The sequence below is a fragment of the Aedes aegypti genome, chromosome 2 (genome assembly GCF_002204515.2).
Source record: "Aedes aegypti strain LVP_AGWG chromosome 2, AaegL5.0 Primary Assembly, whole genome shotgun sequence".
NCBI lineage: Eukaryota > Metazoa > Arthropoda > Insecta > Diptera > Culicidae > Aedes > Aedes aegypti.
In genome coordinates this window covers 308,593,792-308,613,568 of record NC_035108.1, presented here as the reverse complement: position 1 = coordinate 308,613,568, position 19,777 = coordinate 308,593,792, and the positions used below count along the sequence as shown (strand labels likewise).

The following is a 19,777-nucleotide window of genomic DNA, read 5'->3' as shown; positions in this document are numbered from 1 at the left end:
ACAATCAATAGATGATAACTGCTGATTTTTTCATGCATTCTTGGATGGAGCTTACCAGGCTCCAGAAATATCCATAAGGTATTGAAATCAGTAAATTCCCAGCAACATAATAACGAGTCTTACTTTACATTTTCTAACAATCAATAAATGATTACTGCTGATTTTCTCATGCATTCTAGGATGGAGCTTACCAGGCTCCAGAAATATCCATAAGGCATTGAAATCAGTAAATTCCCAGCAACATAATAACGAGTCTTACTTTACATTTTCTAACAATCAATAGATGATTACTGCTGATTTTCTCATGCATTTTAGGATGGAGCTTACCAGGCTCCAGAAATATTCATAAGGCATTGAAATCAGTAAATACCCAGCAACATAATAACGAGTCTTACTTTACATTTTCTAACAATCAATCGATGATTACTGCTGATTTTCTCATGCATTCTTGGATGGAGCTCACCAGGCTCCATAAATATCCAACCGGGTCCAGTGCTCAACTTTGACAAACTGACCAACTCCGTTCTAGAGTTGGATTTGCCTTTTACTTGACCCAACCGGGTCTACGTCCAATGAAGCGACGACCAACTTATTTCATGCAAGGCTCTCAAGTTGGATTTCTTGACCCAACCGGGTCCAGTGCTCAGCTTGGACACACTGACCAACTCCGTTCTAGAGTAGGATTTACATATCAATTTCCATGTTTAATTATCGATTCATTTAACTCTTGTTTTGCATCATTCGTGGCCGATATATGTACGTAAATCTCGCCGTAACCTGTTAGTTATGACGCATTACCTTCCAATAATTTTTACATTCTAGTTTGCTTGTTCTAGAGCTTACATTTTATGTCGTTAAATAGAATGGAACAACATTCTGTGGTAGTGCACAATGAAATTACGAAAATTGAGTGACTTTCCAATACTACAAATCAACTTATTTGTTTTTATTTAGCTGTTCCTATTATTTTTCAAAACGCATAAACCGACTATCTATGAATTTATCAGTTTTCAGTATGTGTCTAACAGTTTTTTTTTATTATTATTTTTATTAGTTTTAATTTGATTGTTATATGAACATTTCTTTTTACCGGATAGTTCAATTAATTTTAAAATTACTCATTCATTTATAATAAAGTCAAAACAGATCATGAGAAAATTAAATTGTGAAACTGTTTTTTTTATGTGAACTAGTCGTTTTACATTACTTTTTAAGACAGTCACATTGTGGAATAAAAGTTTCTTATATAATCCGAAGAAATTATGTTTCATATCATTCAGAAAAAAAATCGCGAATTCATATATAATCACTGGCAGACGAAGTTCCTCTTCCGTCTCAATTTTTTAGAAATTATTAATTATTATATTATATATTATATCAATTAGAAAGAAAGCCTTCTCACATTTTGATTCGGTTTAATAACAAACTGATGTATTATTATCATTTGGCAACACTGATCACATTGATTATATTGCGATTTTTGAACGCCCCACTCTTCACATTTAAGTAGCACTTCCATAACCTCAATCCACCTGGTCGAAGAATTGAAATTCCCGAGCTTAAGCAACAACCTGCATCTTGTAATAAATTTACCAATCGCTATGTATTCCAATATGCCTTAACGGCACCTTTAGACCTTTTGAACAAGTAAAATCAGAGCTTACGAATCGCCACCTACTCTAACTTCCAACGTTCACGATTCAGCGCTCGAAGAAAAAAAAAATCATTTATTTATTTAAACCAGTAACGCTCACCTATTCTCTGGAAATATGGGCGATGTCTGTCATGTCATCCATAAAATTACTGCTGTTTACCAATATCATTCAACCAAAACCATTGAGAAAAAAAAAAACCAAGCAACCATGTTTCTTTTCATCACTTTCAACTTTTGAATTTTCATTTTACCATACACACACCCACACTAAGCCGTCAGCGCATCAGTGATGACAACCACAATCGTGCGTCCAGTCACCAATCGAAGCTTTTTTTTTCCTCGCAGCAAACTATTTTTATTTTTAATTTTTTTTTTTTTTTTTTTGCGAACGCTAATCACAACTCTCTCAATAAAATAATAATTGGTACCTACCAACACACGCCATTGTAGGAAATCCATGAGAACTTCAATAATAAAACGCTAACACAATATTTACAGTTCACATTTTTTCTTTTCAATTTCATGTTTATTCGCGCACATTACCAGGTACAAACATCCGTCACTTGTAACATCATTCTCTAAACTGCCTTTCTCATTCATCGCAACGGTCGTTCAGTTTTCCAAAACCGCTTGCCTCTTCTCCTTCGCAATTCGTTCGTTCTCTTTCGCACCAACCAACATGCATGCTGATATGAGCTGGATAGGGTATTTTCAGCTGGCTGCCGAACGCTCAAACGTATACAGCATTCGTATGCTCTCGCTTTCTCTTTGTTTCTCGCTTTTGTAGTACACTGGACCAAATCGTCTGATTGTAACTGATTGCAAAGTTTTTGAACTTATTAACTATTATTCATTTGATTTGCTGATTACATAGCATATTATTCCTACAGCATCATCAGTGGTAGTCGCGCCTACTATGGGCTCCAGAAGAAGCTGCGGTCGAGAAAGATCCACCCTCGCACCAAACGTACCATGTACAAAACGCTTATAAGACCGGTGGTCCTCTATGGACATGAAGCATGGACCATGCTGGAAGAGGACCTGCATGCACTTGGAGTGTTCGAACGAAGGGTGCTTAGGACGATCTTTGGCGGAGTACAGGAAAACGGTGTGTGGCGGCGGAGAATGAACCACGAGCTCGCTAGGCTCTTCGGCGAACCCAGTATCCAGAAGGTTGCGAAAGCCGGAAGGGTGCGCTGGGCAGGGCATGTTGCAAGACTACCGGACAACAATCCTGCAAAGATGGTGTTCGCGTCGAATCCGGTTGGCACAAGAAGGCGAGGAGCACAGCGAGCGAGGTGGCTTGATCAGGTGCAACAAGATCTGGAGAACGTGGGCCAAAATCGAAGTTGGAGAGACACAGCCATGAACCGAGTAAATTGGCGTAACATCGTTAACGAGGTTTTATCAAATTAATTGATGTAATACCATCTAAATAAATAATAATAGAATCGATGAAAATTTAGCAATCCTATTCGAAGATTTAGATCGAGCCATTTTACCTACTAATTACACCAAATAAAAGCTATACATTAAAAAGTAATCAACATAACTTCTCAATTAGGTTGTGCTTCTTTTCCCCGAATGTTGTTTCCCCGAACGCCAGTTACCAGAATGTCAGTTACCCAAATATCTCGTTTCCCCGAATAGTTCACATCCCCGAAAAGTTTTTGACTCTCACATTTGTCATTACTTCATACATTTTAAGGTGGTGAACGTACTGGTCATCTAAAATGATCCTTCTTTATTTGATTGTCGGTTTTTTAGAGTTTTGCCGTCCTCAGAAACATAGGCAACATTTGTATAGCCGAGAATGACCAAATACCTGCTTCTTTTGATTGCTTATTGTTCTTTCTAATTCACCATCCTACCACTGGAAACGATTATAGCATCTGGAGCAGTTCAATCCACTTTTCGGGGAAATGGCATTCGGGGAAATGAGTCATCAGGGAAACTGGCGTTCGGAGAACCGACATTCGGGGGAACGACATTCGGGGAAAAGTAGAACAGTTTCTTAATTACTGTAAAACGGGGTATATTTGATAATACGGGTAGCTTTGAAAGGGTGGGATCCACAACATACTATACAAAATACAAAGATGGCCCGATTTTGGCACTTCTTTTTCAAAACGTTTTTCAGCTCCCCTTAAAAATGTAAATAAGTAATCAAAGTTTTCCTGTCTTTTTTAAGATATCGACCTCAATTCAAAACTAATGTTAAAAATGTCATGGTGGAATTTTTGCTCGGTAAAAAGAAGAAAGAAATCGATTTCGTTTTTAAACGTAAAAATTTAAATTTTCGATCGAGCTTTGCATGGAACAAATTTTTTAAATTATTAAATTCTTCTTGTCTGGGGACGGACCTGGTGTAGTGGTTAGAACACACGCCTTTCACGCCGAGGACCTGGGATCGAATCCCATCCACAAGATAGTCACTAAAAATTTCAGTGACGACTTCCTTCGGAAGGGAAGTAAAGCCGTTGGTACCGAGATGAACTAGTCCAGGGCTAAAAGCTCGTTAATACAGTTATAGAGTAGAAATTCTTCTTGTAAGGACGTAGCAAGGCTTGTAGTTAAGATGCTTTGATGTTTATTAGTTTCTGCATAAATGTTTTGAAACCATTTTTGGTCCATAGTGGGGCAAAAGTACAAAACAGCGGGGCAATAGTTCGAGCCATATATTATCTCGCAGAAAAACTTGCAAATTGCCCTAAATCCACATATAACCTTTAATTTTAGCGAAATCGTGAGCCGATCATGCGATAAAAGTAACAAAAATTTCACGATAAAGTGCTATTTTTGGGTATATTTAAATTTCTGTTTTGGATAACTTATTGATAAAAATTTATTGTGTATTTTTCTGAAAACATAATTTTACGACTTGTACAAAGTACCGTCAAGCTACCATTCACCGTGCATTTAAGAAAAATTTGCACTTCAAAAAATTATACAACTTTTCCAAATAATTTGAAGCGTACTAGAATACCACTACGTAGCGTGAAATTATATAATAATCCAGGGAAAAATCTAAAACTAGTGATGCATAACAAAAAATTACTCAAAAATTATGTTTGAAAATGTCATGTTAAGGTCGCCTCGTACCGTTCTATGTCACCATTTACCGTGCACCCTAGTGCACCATTTACCGTGCGTGCAGTTTTCGTCATGATTTAATTTTGTATCTTGAAGAAGCGTTGTTTATGGAGAAACTATGTTGCTAGTAGTGTGCGCACTCATTTTTAAGACTACTCAAATCTTCATTTAAAATAAAAACCATAAAAAATGAAAAAATTGGCTAAATAATATTTTTTTCATTAAAATCGTTATAAGAGGATTGACTGTATTGTCCAAACCATTACTTCTTCACTCAAAAACTAAATATGAAGTAGTTTAATGACCACATAACAATGAATCTAATATTACCGAATAATTTCATGCCTTCACACTAATGCACGGTAATAGGAACCATATATATTGAAAAGGATCCATTCACCGTGCATTTGTGTTTCGACTGAAATACAATAAAAAATTCTAATTTGCATAAAATCTTATTGCTCATACGATGAAATACATCTTGCTAATAGTATCCACAGTGAAAACTTGTTGGAATTTAGAAAAATTTCATACTCTGTCGTTAAATTGAAAAATGTGAATTTTTGGCGTTTCTACTAAGAATGTTAAAAAATCTCATTTTCAAACAGAATTCACATGACATTGACTACATAAACTAGGTTTTTCAAAATGCTTTGTGACAAAAACTACTTCATTTCATCAGTTTTACCTTATTTTGCTGACAAAAGAATAATTTGTGAAAATTGTATGAATATTCTGTAGGAATTTGTATATGTGCACGGTGAATGGAGGCCGCACGGTGACTGGTGACTTAACGGTATGTCTGTCATAAGAGTATCAATATTTTGTGTTTTAGCCAGCGAACTTGTGCCCCACATTTGATTCGAACTCTTGCCCAACCGATGGGGCACAAACAAACTTTAAACAATAAAAAATAAAAATGGATAAATATTTTGACACAAGTTTATTCATCAACATTGTAGCCAATATGTTGAAGGATCTCTTCTTCTTCTTGTTCTTCTTGACATTACGTCTTCACTGGGACGGAGCCTGTTTCTCAGAACGTAGTGTTCTTATGAGCACTTCCATAGTTATTAAATGAGAGCTTTCTTTGCAAAAGTTATCATTTTCACATTCGTATATCGTGTGGCAGGTACGATGATACTCTATGCCCAGAGAAATCAAGGAAATTTCCAATACGAAAAGATCCTAGACCGACCGGGATTCGAACCCAGACACCTTCAGCATTGCTTTGCTTTGTAGCCGCGGACTCTAACCACTCGGCTAAGGAAGGTTCTCTATTTTTTTTATTTCTTTTTCGACTGTTATAATGTTTCTGTAAATATTGATTACTCCACTAAGGGCGAACTTTTGCCCCACCTTACTCTATGTTATGGATGTTATAAACATGCATGTGAAACAGTCTCAACACTTAATGAATCACACTCGCTCTGCGCGCTAGTGTAGTATACTTGAGATAGATGGATATGAGTTATGAGAAGGAGCTGAGACGTTGATCTGTGGGGATTTGAATTCAAAAATCACAATGCAAAAATCGTCCTATCATGTTTTATAGAAGTTTGAATACGAAAAATGGAAACGAAACAAATATATGTTTCCTGATTTGTTAATCTGTTTCGACACTGTTTTTTAGAGAAATTGGGAGCACACTTTAAAATTTTATCATGCAGTCATCGAGTTCAATATCTTGTGACCGTTCATTTCGGGTCACAATAAAATACTTGGTGAGAAAGCAAGTTAGAGGTTTAGCAACAATATGATGTTATATATGTTTTGTGCTGTCTTAAAAATTTAAATGTCTAAATGTGAAATAAATGTCTGTATCCTCTTCAATTAGTGTTTGAGTGACGTTTATTTTGTATTTAGTAGTCTCTTGGTTGATGTCTTTCAGAAAAATATTTATTTCGTTCGTTACCTTACTCCGATCGTAGTTTAGATTTATTTATTAATTTATTTACCTATTTATTTATTTATTTATTTATTTATTAATTTATTTATTTATTTATTTATTTATTTGTTTATTTATTTATTTATTTATTTATTTATTTATTTATTTATTTATTTATTTATTTATTTATTGATTTATTTATTTATTTATTTACTCATTCATTAATTATTTTTTTATTTTTTTATTTATTTATTTATTTATTTATTTATTTATTTATTTATTTAGTCATTTATTAGATTATTTACATTATTTCGATTATATATTTACATTATTACTTACACAGATTATTTATTTACTCAGATTGTTTATTTACACGAACATATTTATTGATTAATTCGGAATATTTATTTACATTCATCTGGTCAAACCCAAACTATATTTGATTATTAAATTATGCGGAAACAAGTAGCAGGGAATTTGAATTTTGTTAAGGCAAAGAATGCAGCCACTTTTGTCGGAGTAAGTGTGTAATTTAGTATAGGATATCAACCAAGCCCCATTTAGAGTGTAAGCTTTTGCCGATCAACTGTCATCGTTCGTCCTTCTTCGTGTCCACGTTTGTCATCGTCATCATGATCGTCTAGACCACTGTTTCTCAACCTTTGTAACCATGAAAAACCGGCTCGCTGTAAGGTGCTCGTTTCAGCGAACTTTTCACATGGTTGGGGGTCCGCGGACCCCCTGTTGAGAAACGTGGGTCTAGACCTTGACCATGAAATGCAAGATCGTCATGGACTATAAATAGTGCTCTCAAAATAGGGTGCGCTCTCTTATATTGAACAAAGTCCGGAGGAGTGAAGACAGTGACGGTTCACGGTTTAGTTCGCAAATTAAACTAGCCGTAGTAGTTCCGCGTAAGTTAGTCAGTGGATAAAATGTAAAAGTAAATCCTAAAATTAAATTAAAACTTACGGACTAAATGGTGTTATAAAAACCAGCAATAATACCACTAAAATAAAACACCTAAAAGCTAAATAGTACGGATTAATTGTGATAATCACAACTGACGGTTGAAAATGTGCACCCATTGTTTGAATGTTTTGTTTCAACCGCGTTTGTATCACATTGATTTTTAACGTACGAAAAGAATCAAGCGAGCAAGTGGTGAAAGACTATAAAATGGACATTAACTGCAGTGACGAATTGTGGTCGAGCGGACAGAAAAATTAATAAGTGGTGTTTAGTAAAGACTGGTACTGTCCTGCTCAGTGAAATGGTGCAAGCTCGCTTGATGAAGACCACAACGTAGAGTGCGCGCGCGATCGGTACCACTCCCCGGACTCGGAACAGTGGCCTTCGCTACATTGGCCAAACCGTCGGTGATGTGATTCCCTTGTCAAGTGTGGGAAAAGAAGGCTAAGAACATTTAATTCAAATTGGAATAAGAGTGAAAGAAGGAGAAGAAGAAGAAGAAGAGAAAAGCAGACAATCCAGCGACTAAGGAAGTCCCACGGTTCCAGCATGTCGACCATCGCATCAAACGGCCGCAACGGTGAGCTCCAAAAGTTGTAAAAATTGTAAATAAAATGAAAAGAGTGCACGAGAAATTTAACATTTTCTTTTAATAAAACTGTAAGCCCTGCTAAACCCTAACTTTTGTTCGTTTTTCCAAAGAAAGGCTTGTTTCCGCCATTTTGTAATTGTATTGTCCGCTTTGTCACCAAGTATAATAGGGAAGAATGTCCGGGAGAAAATTATTGTGAACGACCCTGAAAAAGTGTGTTGATAACCCCTGCCCTATAGGTTTTCCCATTACAGGGGTTCCCACCACGCTTTTAAGGAGTATCAATCTTTGTGATGAAAGCTTCGTCAAAATCAAGGTGGGGTATATTCTTCGCAGGAATTGTCTCTAATGGAAACAGCAACCTTCTTTCTCAAAAAACTCTTTTAAACCTCTGTTTTTTTTTATAAAATTTTGCAAAATATTGAAAACCCATGAGACGCGAAAGCATGATAGCAAAATATGTTATTGTAATCATAAAAAAACACGTTCTTTAAGACCTTCTTCAACGTCTGAAACCAAAAAAAAAAAAAACAAATATTGTCAACAATTATGTGTGATTTTCGAAGACGGAAAATGAGTACACGACGATCAAACGCTTTATCTGAATATTAGAAAACAAAACCTTCAAACTTTTTTGCTTCAGTACATTATTTAGGTAATTTGAAAAATCTGAAGCAAATTGTCTAGCGAAGTTATATCAAAATGCACTACAGAGCAATTCTCACTGAAACCAGGCCGCCTTCGGCACCCATCGTTAAAATTCCAATTTTATGTCACTGATCGCTAGTTTTCGATAAATTTTAAGGGTGGTCCTTTCGGTTTTCTCAAATTGATGGACCCCTCGTACTCGAACTAGCTAAACAGTTTGCCAAAAAGCCCAGTTTTTGATAAAACTTGGGTATTTCTTCACGTGATATGTCTCATATTTCCCTTGGAACACATAGCAAACTTAGTGGCATCGCATAGAGAAAGGATATAGCTTTCATTTAGAGTTAAAAAAAATTGACGGCCATTTTGAATGTGGCCGTCATCTTGAATTTTCTTAGAAAATTCGATTTTTCATCATTAGCGCACCGCTCGTTTTGAATTCTGAGATCACCATCAGTTCAGCGAGATTTCACGCTCATCTTAATCGTAAATAAAAATATCCCAAACACATGAATCCGAAATGGTTCAAGATTGGTTGGTGATTCTTCTGTGCACTATAATCATTCATAAGAGCTTTTGATTTTAAGTATTCTTGCTGAAAGAGGTGCCCTGACTAAAATATTCTTAAATCTTAGTTGTTGTGCATCAAGACTAGTAGTTTTTTTGGAGTCTTTTCTTAATCTTAACACACTTAGGAAAGCTAGTGCTGTCGAAAAGCAATTTAATAAACTAAATTCGTTCCGTTAACACTTCATTCGTCACGCTGTTGTATTTTGTAAAACACAGCTGATAAAAACCTCGCTTCTCGATCACAACAGCAGCGCGGTGGTTTTGATAGTGACAAACCGCGCGATGAACGGAAGGTTAAGTACTTAGTTATGTTTGTACTGGAATGAATAACTAATTGTTACGATAAAGACAGTTGTACAGATGCAGAAAACGGTAAGTGATAGAAGTGCTTGAAAAATGAAAGCTTTTTTCATACAGTGCAGCATAATTGTCTCACCAGAATGGAAAGTATAACCTTAGTAAGAATCTTGATTCTTTTTCGACCCATTTCAAAATTCAAATCAATGTAACTTTTGATTAAAATAACCTAGCAATTTAAAGCTTTCGGAAAAAATTTTTTTGTGGAAAATGTGCAGAAACGAAAGTTTTGAATGGCCCCTAGGAGAGCTTCCATAAAAAAGTTACAAATTGTTTCAGCAATTAATATATTCAAAACACGGCAATAATAATATTGGACAGAACAATGTTTGGTAAATTCCCTTCTTCTCATTTTCAAACAGTTGCTAATTGGGATGTGATATTCACCGTTCATTGAAAATGTGCCCTTCTGTTAACATTTTCAATCACTTTTATTATTAATTGGTTATCTTCGTATGACCAGTGTTTTCATGTTTCACTATTTTGATCCGAATATTTTGATTACATAGTCAATGTGGATGTTTATATGTTAATAGAGTCTCCCGACAGTTTTTAGTGTATTTTATGCATATCTTTAGTAATCTTCATAATTAAATTATTTATTGTCATTGATTTTTCTTCTTCTTAATAAACTTTCTCAACCACCCATCGGTCTCACTCAAACATCTCGGCATAATGCTTAAAATTTGTTAATTTGTAGAAAACCCTTTTATTTCACAATACCTTAATTCCAAGTGATATATATATTCAATAGTTTGTCTTTTGAACATGTTTGATTTCAGTTTATAATTTTGTTAAATTAGCTAAGACTGATCTGTCCAACAACCTTATTTACAGTTTTCCCCCGTCTCAAATAATAAAGTCTACATTTACTACCTTTACACATGCCATCAACAGGGATAATTTTCACATTTTCCCTAGCCCATTCCGCTATTCAGAGGATATATCGCAAAAAAAATGTCTACTCCACTCGGTGTGCTTATTTGCATGGTACACATTTCACTTTGATGTCATCGATTATCACCGGAACGTACATATTTGTGTTGTGATTAGTATAAACAGTTCAACAGTTTTGTAACATTCCGCAATCATCTGTTGTTTTTGATATTATGCTGGGTCAACGTCCCATCGAAGCGAGTCGTTTTTCCACATGTCTATTTGCTCTTATGTGCAATATTTACAACAAACAGAAGTTCAATCGATGTTACATCAATGATCGAACGACGAGTTGGAAACGTGCTGTTTATGCCGTTTGCAGAGTTTTGTGAAATCGCATTTTGTCTGATATTGTGTTTGACTTGTTTGGAAGTTTATCATTAGGGATATAGTGATTATGACTTGTGGGTTGGATATGTCGGTAGCAAATTTGTCGGAGGAGTTATTTGTTGACTTGATACCACCGTGATTTACCGACAGAGGATGCTGCTCGTGAAAATTTATAGTCATCGGGATTTCCTTTGTGCTGCACTCGCCGTATGATGAGCTGTATGCTTTGAGGTCATGTTATCTGAAAAAAAAAAGATTTAAAAAATGAAATCGTTGCACTTATGAAGGGTTAGTGTATACTTTTTTGGAAGGAAGTAGTGAGATATTCACCGTTCCTTTTGCTAGTGGTTGCAACCATGTTTAGTGAATAAACAAAAGAAGAAGAGATCTTTTAACAGGTTTTTTCCAAGAAGGATTACCACTGCTAGCTTTCGCTAACTGTCCAATGAAAATCGAAGACACGGATCCGAACAAGAATCGAAAAGAGATCAATATTAGTCTGGGGTTGAATCCCGGTCGGTCCAGGATCTTTTCGTAAAGTAAATTTCCTTGACTTCGCTGGGCATAGAGTATCATCGTACCTGCCACACGATATACGAATGCGAAAATGGTAATTTTGGCAAAGAAAGCTCTCAGTTAATAACTGTGGAAGTGCTCATAAGAACACTACACTGAGAAGCAGGCTCTGCCCCAGTTGTAGTAGGCTGAGATGAGGAATAATGTCACAGTAGGCTGAGAAAGTAAAACATACAATAAATGTCATTAATTTCACAGTACTAATCTGAACAGGTTGTATTCTCACATTACATTTGAATGCGTTTTTTTAAACTCTAAATAAATTTAGCGAGCTTAAGTACGGGTGTCCGGAATTTGATCCAAAAGTGTCCGGATTATTGATTCATGTGTCCGGATTTAAAAACAAGACTAGTGCAACTGGTTTCATTATTTTTGTATTAAATTCTTTATTTTAACATGAATACTTGTTATTTTCATGAAAATTAATGTCAAAATGATTTGTTAAATGGCGGTTCATTCAAAAATTTAAAGAATATTGATTAAAATTAGTATCAGAACATTTGGCACTGCTTAAGCGTCCGGGTATTGATGCATCACGGTATTACATTGGCGACGAAGATGTGTTCGAACTTCCGTGCCATTTTGGGGAAGAGAAGGTGAACGAAGAAGGAAAATATTAACCATGTTCTACATTTATAACGTAGTGAACGGAAAACATTTGTGCGAGTGCAATCCAAAACGATTAGTGGTTGAAGAACTACTACTGAAGTCTGATTTTCCGGGAAATTTTTAGACTTGATTTTGGACTGAAGCTGCCTTGTGTACAATAACAGCGGTCATTTGTGTAATTGATGGAGGATTGTTCTGATGAGTTTTGTGATCAAATGTGTTACTGGTTGTGTGAATTTTACGAGCACAAGTGAACCGACCGTATGCACCGAGGATCCACCGATTTAAAGTAAGATGAACTTAATTATAAGCTCGTTGATAGTGTTACTTGCTGCTATAATAATAAATGATAAAGACCAAGACAAGGTTGATCAGATACGTAATGAGAACGTAAATTACATGATTTCTGCTCAGGAAGAGTCTCATTTTTCTACAAAATCACTCCAATGTGAAATGATCTACGTTTTGACAACTTATGAGCCATATTTGTTTTGAATATGCAAACAAAAAAAAATTAACAGATAATTAGTTTTCAGATGAATTGATAAAATCCATGCCTGCTAAGATTATTAATTGAAAAGGTTAACAGACAGCATTAATCACACCAAGTTAAAAGCTAGATTTTAAAATAGACACTTTGAGAATATTCGCTAGGGATTTCTAGCTCTATTCATTGTGGAAATTATTCTAAACTTTTTATTTTTTAATTGTGCATTGGAATTAAGAAGAAAAAACTTTATGTTTAATCTGAACTAACACAAGATTTTTATTCTAAGATTCATCGAATAACTAGTACTTCACGAACTGAATAAAAAAAATAAAGGTCATCCATAAATAATGATCATTAAACATCATCTGACACGTAGCAAATTGGTCATTGTAAATTAATATAACTTTTATTTGCGATTTTTAAATTGTGGACTCAAGCCTCAGTTTAGGATTTGAAGAAAAAAATCAAGATGAATTTCTATCTATTTGATATAGAATTGAACTGATAATTTCAATTTTAGAAGTTGAGAATGAATCTGAAGTAATGTTTATAGAACATTGGAAAAAGTCAAGAAAACAACGTATATATTTTGATACACCACTTGAATGATTCTACTGTTGTGTTCATTATTTTAAGCTGTGTTGCTACTGTCTTGAATATTTTATTTAACATTATTGTTTTATAATAATTGATTTAATTATGATCATTAATCATTAATAAAATTGATTAACCATATCTATAGTTATCTAATTTCAACTCTTATGTAATATACCAACTTTTACGCCATCGCGAATTATTCACAATCAAATATCACCGAGCGAATTATGCAAAATTTGGGTCATTGAACCAAATTAAATAAATAAAGCCGTAATTAATAATTGAAGCATTTCTTGAAATAAATGAGAGAAGTTTGCTTGATAACTAATGAAAGGATTTATATACTTTAGAGGAAAAAGTGACCATTTCCAAACAATTATAAATGGTAGAATTACATATAAAATATCCTAGCCCATAAAAAAATCGTATAAGTTACAGTATTACAGTTCATTTAAGAAGTAAGTGGTACGGGGGAATTATGAATTCTCGTCTAGCATGATAACAACAAAATGAGGAGTTTTAATGAGTTTTGAGAATTAGCAGTCGGAATCTTTATGAAAATCGTAATGATTCTAAGGTTTTCTGTATCCAAATATAGGGGATAAGTTTATCCTAGTCTATTTGAAGGTGAGAATAAATATACAAGCGAAGGGAAATTCGAATTCCAGTTTGCTGTATACAGGTAATTAAAGGAGGTATTCGCAACCTTAGTCTAATTCCTATGAAGAAACGTAGGGAACTCAACTGAAGTTCTAGTCCGTTTCTGTATCCAAATAAAGGGGGTAAAGTTATCCTAGTCTATTTGGAGTTGAAGATAATATAAGAATGAAGAGGATTCCGAATCCTAGTTCATTCTAGATGGCGCTTATAAAGTCGTCAGTAAATAAAACACCAAAATGAAGGAAGGCAATTTCAGTTCATTTGGTATACTATCTAGTCTATCTCGAGATGTAGGAAGTCCGCTGAACTTCAGTCCATCTTCTTAAGTGATAATGCGATATGCACAGGAACCGAAATGTTCCAGTATACAATAAAAAGACCAGGAGATCCGCCAAATACCATTTGACAGTCCAGTCTACCACAAGCTGGAGGAATTGATCTTAATCGGATACAAAACATTCAAATAACATAAAACAAATTTATTTTGAAGTTTCTTGTGCAGATTGTTTTTTAATCAACTTCAAGAATGAAGCTATACTGAATAAGAATGAATGTGAAAAACATGGAATGAACATAAGTCAATTCAAAATTAAAAAAAAAAAGCTCCTTCTGGAAAAAGAAGATAATAAGTATTGAGAATGTCTAATAATCTGTCTAATAATATATTTGAATTCCACAAATGATGATTAATCTACTGCGTATGTATTTCCAACCAATACTGGAAATACCGTCACCAATCATAGTGTTGCCGATCACACCATTGAAGCAAAACAACAAGAAGGAAATCAGAATATTCGTTGGGTCTTGGAATTTGTCCTAAGATGAAGTTGATCTCTCATGTTCCCACTAAAAATATAATATTTTGCTACGAAGGGAGATTCTATGAAAATTTTAATTTAGGTTTGCTTCTGTTGTTATGAAAAAAATATTTTAAATCATATTACTATTTGAAGAAGGGGAGAGATGTAGTAGGCTGAGATGAGGAATAATGTCACAGTAGGCTGAGAAAGTAAAACATACAATAAATGTCATTAATTCTACAGTACTAATCTGAACAGGTTGTATTCTCACATTATTACACCAGTGAGGACATAAATTCCAAAAAGAAGAAGAAGAATTAGAAGAAGTAGCACTGAAAAGTAATGTACCGGTACCGTAATTTTACTAATGTTGGGGTAAATGACCTTTTGGGCACAGTTTTCATGGTAATCGTACTAAAACCCTCAAAAATCTCCTGTACTCATGTTTTTCTCAATTAAGGTGTTTATAAAACGAAGCCAAACATAGAATTTTCCGGTGCACAAGACTAGAGCATCTGACAACAGTTCGCGTTGAAAATCAATCAAATTGCTTGCTTGCTGGTGGTGACTAATGGGATCAATTTTTTACGCGGAGCGCTGTTTGGTTCTCAAGTCTTGTGCTCTTGAAAATTTGAGGTGTGGCTTCGTTCTATAATCACCTTAAGCTAAGTATGCTGTTTCACTCAAGAAAAGTAAAGAAATTCCTTGCCTGAAAAGGGTCAAGAAATTTCCTACAGAGAGCCCCCTTTGAAGTGACATTTCTTCTCAACTGCGTACTGCGATCAGAAAAAAGTGATTTTCTTGACCATTTCTTGGGAGAAATTTTCCACGCATCGAGATAGGCGATTCCTTTTCTTGTCAGTAGCAAACCGGCCATTGAACAGCTACAAATGTCAGTAGGTCACGCAGAAGAACATCTATAGTCACCGCTGAACCGCTTTGTGCCCCTTCACCACCACTCCCAACAACATGACATTAGGCAGTGCAAACTTTATGAAAACGACGGCGCCGAAACAGTTTTCCAGAAAGTTGTTCCCTGATAATGGACTATTATTTCGACACCTCTTTTTGTTTGTTCCAACATGTGAGCCAGAAGTGCTGGAGTGCAAGTTTTAGTGTGTTTCCACCAGCTCATAGACCTGCATTCCCAGGGGACAGCCGTAGGCAGCTTTCGACGACACAAGATGCACAGACAACCGATGACATTGGATGTAGAGATAGGCTTCTATCTACTAGGGAAGTTGTTTTCGGGAGTGGATCGGAAGGAGTGCGGGTTGTGAAAAGATAATTAATAGACAAAGTTTGGCCCAAACAACTGAAAACTACAGTTTTATGAGCAATTACGATAAATTCAATTGCGTGCTGGGATGCGTCGTTGTTGTGGGTGCACTTGGGAAAGTTGGTCCATTTTCACCTCGGATGTTAAAGGTTATTTGGAAGGTTGGAAGTCACAGTGTTCTTGGCTGTTGAATGGCAATCTTTAAATATGGTACAATCACGAAATCGTGGTGACCTTGTACAAAACAAAATAACCTACCTGGCAATGCCGAATATAGTTGTTTTCGAGAATACACATAAAAAAATCACGGTTATTTACGGAAAAGTGTCGATCGATAGAAATTTCAAACGATGTCCATCCCACAGATATGGATCGGTGGAACAGGAGTATGTAACATATGATATCTCTAGATCCTGATGTTTTGGAAGGTTGGTGTCTTCGAAAGAGTTGTTCAGTAGCTCAAGGGCTGACATGCGGTGGTCGTTCTGATACGGAATTACGCCACCGGGCGGCGCTAGTGGGCATGGAATTTTTGTTTTGCGCATAGCTCAGTAGCCTGACCACTTAGAAAGATGGCCTCTTCGGCAAATTTGCTCAGTATCACAAGGACTAACATTATTTGAGCCGAAAGTTTCAAAATTTTGCCTCTAGGCGGCGCTAGTAAGCAAAGAAGTTTTGTTTCACGGATAGCTCAGTAGCCTGACCACTTAGAAAGATGGCGTCTTCGCAAAGTTGCTCAGTATCACAAGAACTAACATTATTTAAGCCGAAAGTTTCGAAATTTTGCCACTAGGTGGCGCTAGTGAGCGAAATAAAGCTCGCTTGATATCCACAGCACAAGCATGGTACTTCACTAAAGACAGCAGCGCAAAAGTTGGAGAGACATGCCGTCGGAAAACGCTACTGTGCGTTCAACCTGTTCAATTGCTGCTGTCAAACCAAATTCCATAATAGGCCTATTCACATGACGTCTCAAATCAGCTGATCGGGAAGCACTTTGACAGTTCTTCTATGAAAATGACAGGCCCGTGCTAGCACCGGTCATCCACCGATGTAAACAAATGCATAGACGGATCTGTCACATGAAAAGGCCTATACTAAGCTCCCACATACATTCACAGCTTAGTAATCTGTACACGCTCAAAAGTATACATATGTAGAAACAACCCGTTCAACGAAAGAAGTTGAATGCATTTTGTTCGATATTCCGAACAATCCATGTCGATCGGATGTCCAATGTCCATCCAGACATATTTACATTAACTTAGAAGGATATCCACATTACGCGGTCTACTTCTGATTGACGACATGAAATAAATAAATAAGCTGCTTGCTTGATTCTATAACATAAGTGGTTTTCATACATAAAATCAAATTTATAGCAATTCAAATGCATACCAAGCATACGTAAATTTGATGATGCTATGATGTAGTATGATGCTCACTTTCATGCAATACGAAGTCGGCACGTTCAACCAGCCGATTTGAACAGACTGAGGAAGATAATAAAAGCTCAGGAAGAATGTATTATCAATGAAATTAGCGCATTTACTGTTTCTTCGTAGACAGCTCCAATTTCCATAAATAAAAGATGATTCCATATCAGTTTTCTCTTTAGTTTATTGTGGAATTGTGTTGTTTTTTAAAAAGGATAAACCTTTCTAACGGAATTTTTGGCTCGCCACCAAAGCGGACAGTGTACAAATCATTCGCGATGTGTTCTTCCGCTGCATTCATACAATTCAAGTATTTCTCATTTTAAATCCACATCCAGCGGCGGTGATAACGCGCAGATATGAGCGCAATTCAAACGCAACGTCAAAATTTAAGTAGGTTTGAATTTTTTTCGTTCTACAAGGACGCGAATATTTGAAATTATCTTAATCTGAAACATTTGTTGATTTTTATTATCACTGCGACGGTATCTACATTTTCAGTTATTCGCATTCCATGGATTTTTCTTGCAGAGCACAATACACACATATTCACAAATTAAGTAGATGAAAAAACCGAATTTAGTACTATACCATTTAATTCCACTAGAGTTTGTATCCTTTGACAGATACGCGTATTTCGACCTCAACTGTAAGGCCGTCTTCAGTGTCGCGTCTAGTACACGACACTGAAGACGGCCTTACAGTTGAGGTCGAAATACGCGTATCTGTCAAAGGATACAAACTCTCGTGGAATTAAATGGTATAGTACTAAATTCGGTTTTTTCATCTACTTTTTGAAAAGACCTATAGGTATTCTACTAAACAGCTCGAAGATGACGGATTTAACGCCAACTCGACACGCGATTGGCAGCACCCCTTCAGAATTCAATGAAACTTTCTGGATGTCAAAAGTATGTGAAACTAAGATACTTTGCATGCTTTGTTTTTTCAAAATCGATCTAGACTAACATTTGGTAAGGGTCAAAGTTTTTTTTTAACTTTTTTTATAAACCCGTATAACTCAAAAACGGTAAGACCTACAAAAAAGTGTTGTATGGGGGACTGTCGTGAAATTTCCTGACGTTTAGGAGAAAAATATTAAAAAAATAAAAACACATTTTCGACACTGAAAAAAAAATTATTCAAAACTTTAAAGTCGATTTAAAAAAAAAACGGCCAGATTTTGATCATCCTTAAGCAAAAAGTTTCGTAATTAAATTTACTAAAAGTCGTCCATACATTGCAAATTGGACAAATTTTAGGGAAAAAGTTTTTCTTCGAATTTTTTAAGTCCAAAACTGAAATTTTTTTTTTCAAAGATTTTGTTTTAAACCGTCAAATATGATCGTGTTTTCAAGTGATAAATGAGTTTGAATCAGAAAATAGATTGTATTTTTTATTGAGAATAGTAAAAAAAACGGAATTATACAGTGATTATGTTTTTTAAATGAAAGCAATCAATGGACTTCGCCTCTGCCTATGAGGAAATCAACTCCGTCTAACAATCCGACGGATTTTTATGGTTCTAAAGGTATCACAACAGTATTGCAAACATTGAAAAGTTTGAAAAAGTTTTGTGAAAAATAACTTACTAAACGTACCTGCGTTAAACGCCAGATGAATAAGAAATAATGAATATGTTTGTATTGTTATCTACCTAAAAAAAGTTGATAAGCTCATAACTCATGATTTTATTTGCAAATAACAGTCTTCTTTTTCACGAAACAAAAAAGACTCCTTAAAACAAGGTTAAATACTGGTAATTAGCGACTTTTCTGAAAATTATAACGCTGCTCAAGGATATCAGTGGAATAATTCCCAATTCTAAATTTATCATAAAAAAGATAATAAATTGGAAAATGTTAGTTTTATTGTAATATCAGACCCATGACACAGTAGCAGTTCAGCTATTTATTTCAAAATTGATAAATTTTGTTAAACAAATCAAAAGTTATTTTTAAGTCAGATGGAGCTGCAGCTCATTATAAAAATAGAAAAAAAATTGCCAGCTTATGTAATTTCAAGAAAATACATGGATTGGAAGCAGAGTGGGACTTTTTTGCCACATCCCACGGCAAAAGCCCCTGTGACGCTATTGGTGGCACTCTCAAGCGAATGGCAAAAAAGCAAGTCTTGCAAAATACTATGGTAACACAATCGCAACTCCGCGAGAACTATTCGACTGGGCAGTGAAACAAACTGATACATGTATCACCAAATTAAATTTCTGTTATATATCTAATGAACAATATGTTAAAATGTCAGAGGAATTGGTGGAATTGTTTGATAA

General features: G+C 35.3%; 1 protein-coding gene across 1 annotated transcript in view; it reads right to left on the bottom strand.

Moving 5' to 3' along the window:
* Positions 1 to 10,263: 10,263 nt before the first annotated feature.
* Positions 10,264 to 19,777, bottom strand: part of LOC5568825 (protein amalgam) — a 571,401-nt gene continuing 561,887 nt past the window's right edge. The window contains exon 13 of the mRNA XM_021845648.1: positions 10,264 to 11,281. The gene's annotated coding sequence lies outside the window, so the exon portion shown is untranslated. The remainder of the gene's footprint in view (positions 11,282 to 19,777) is intronic.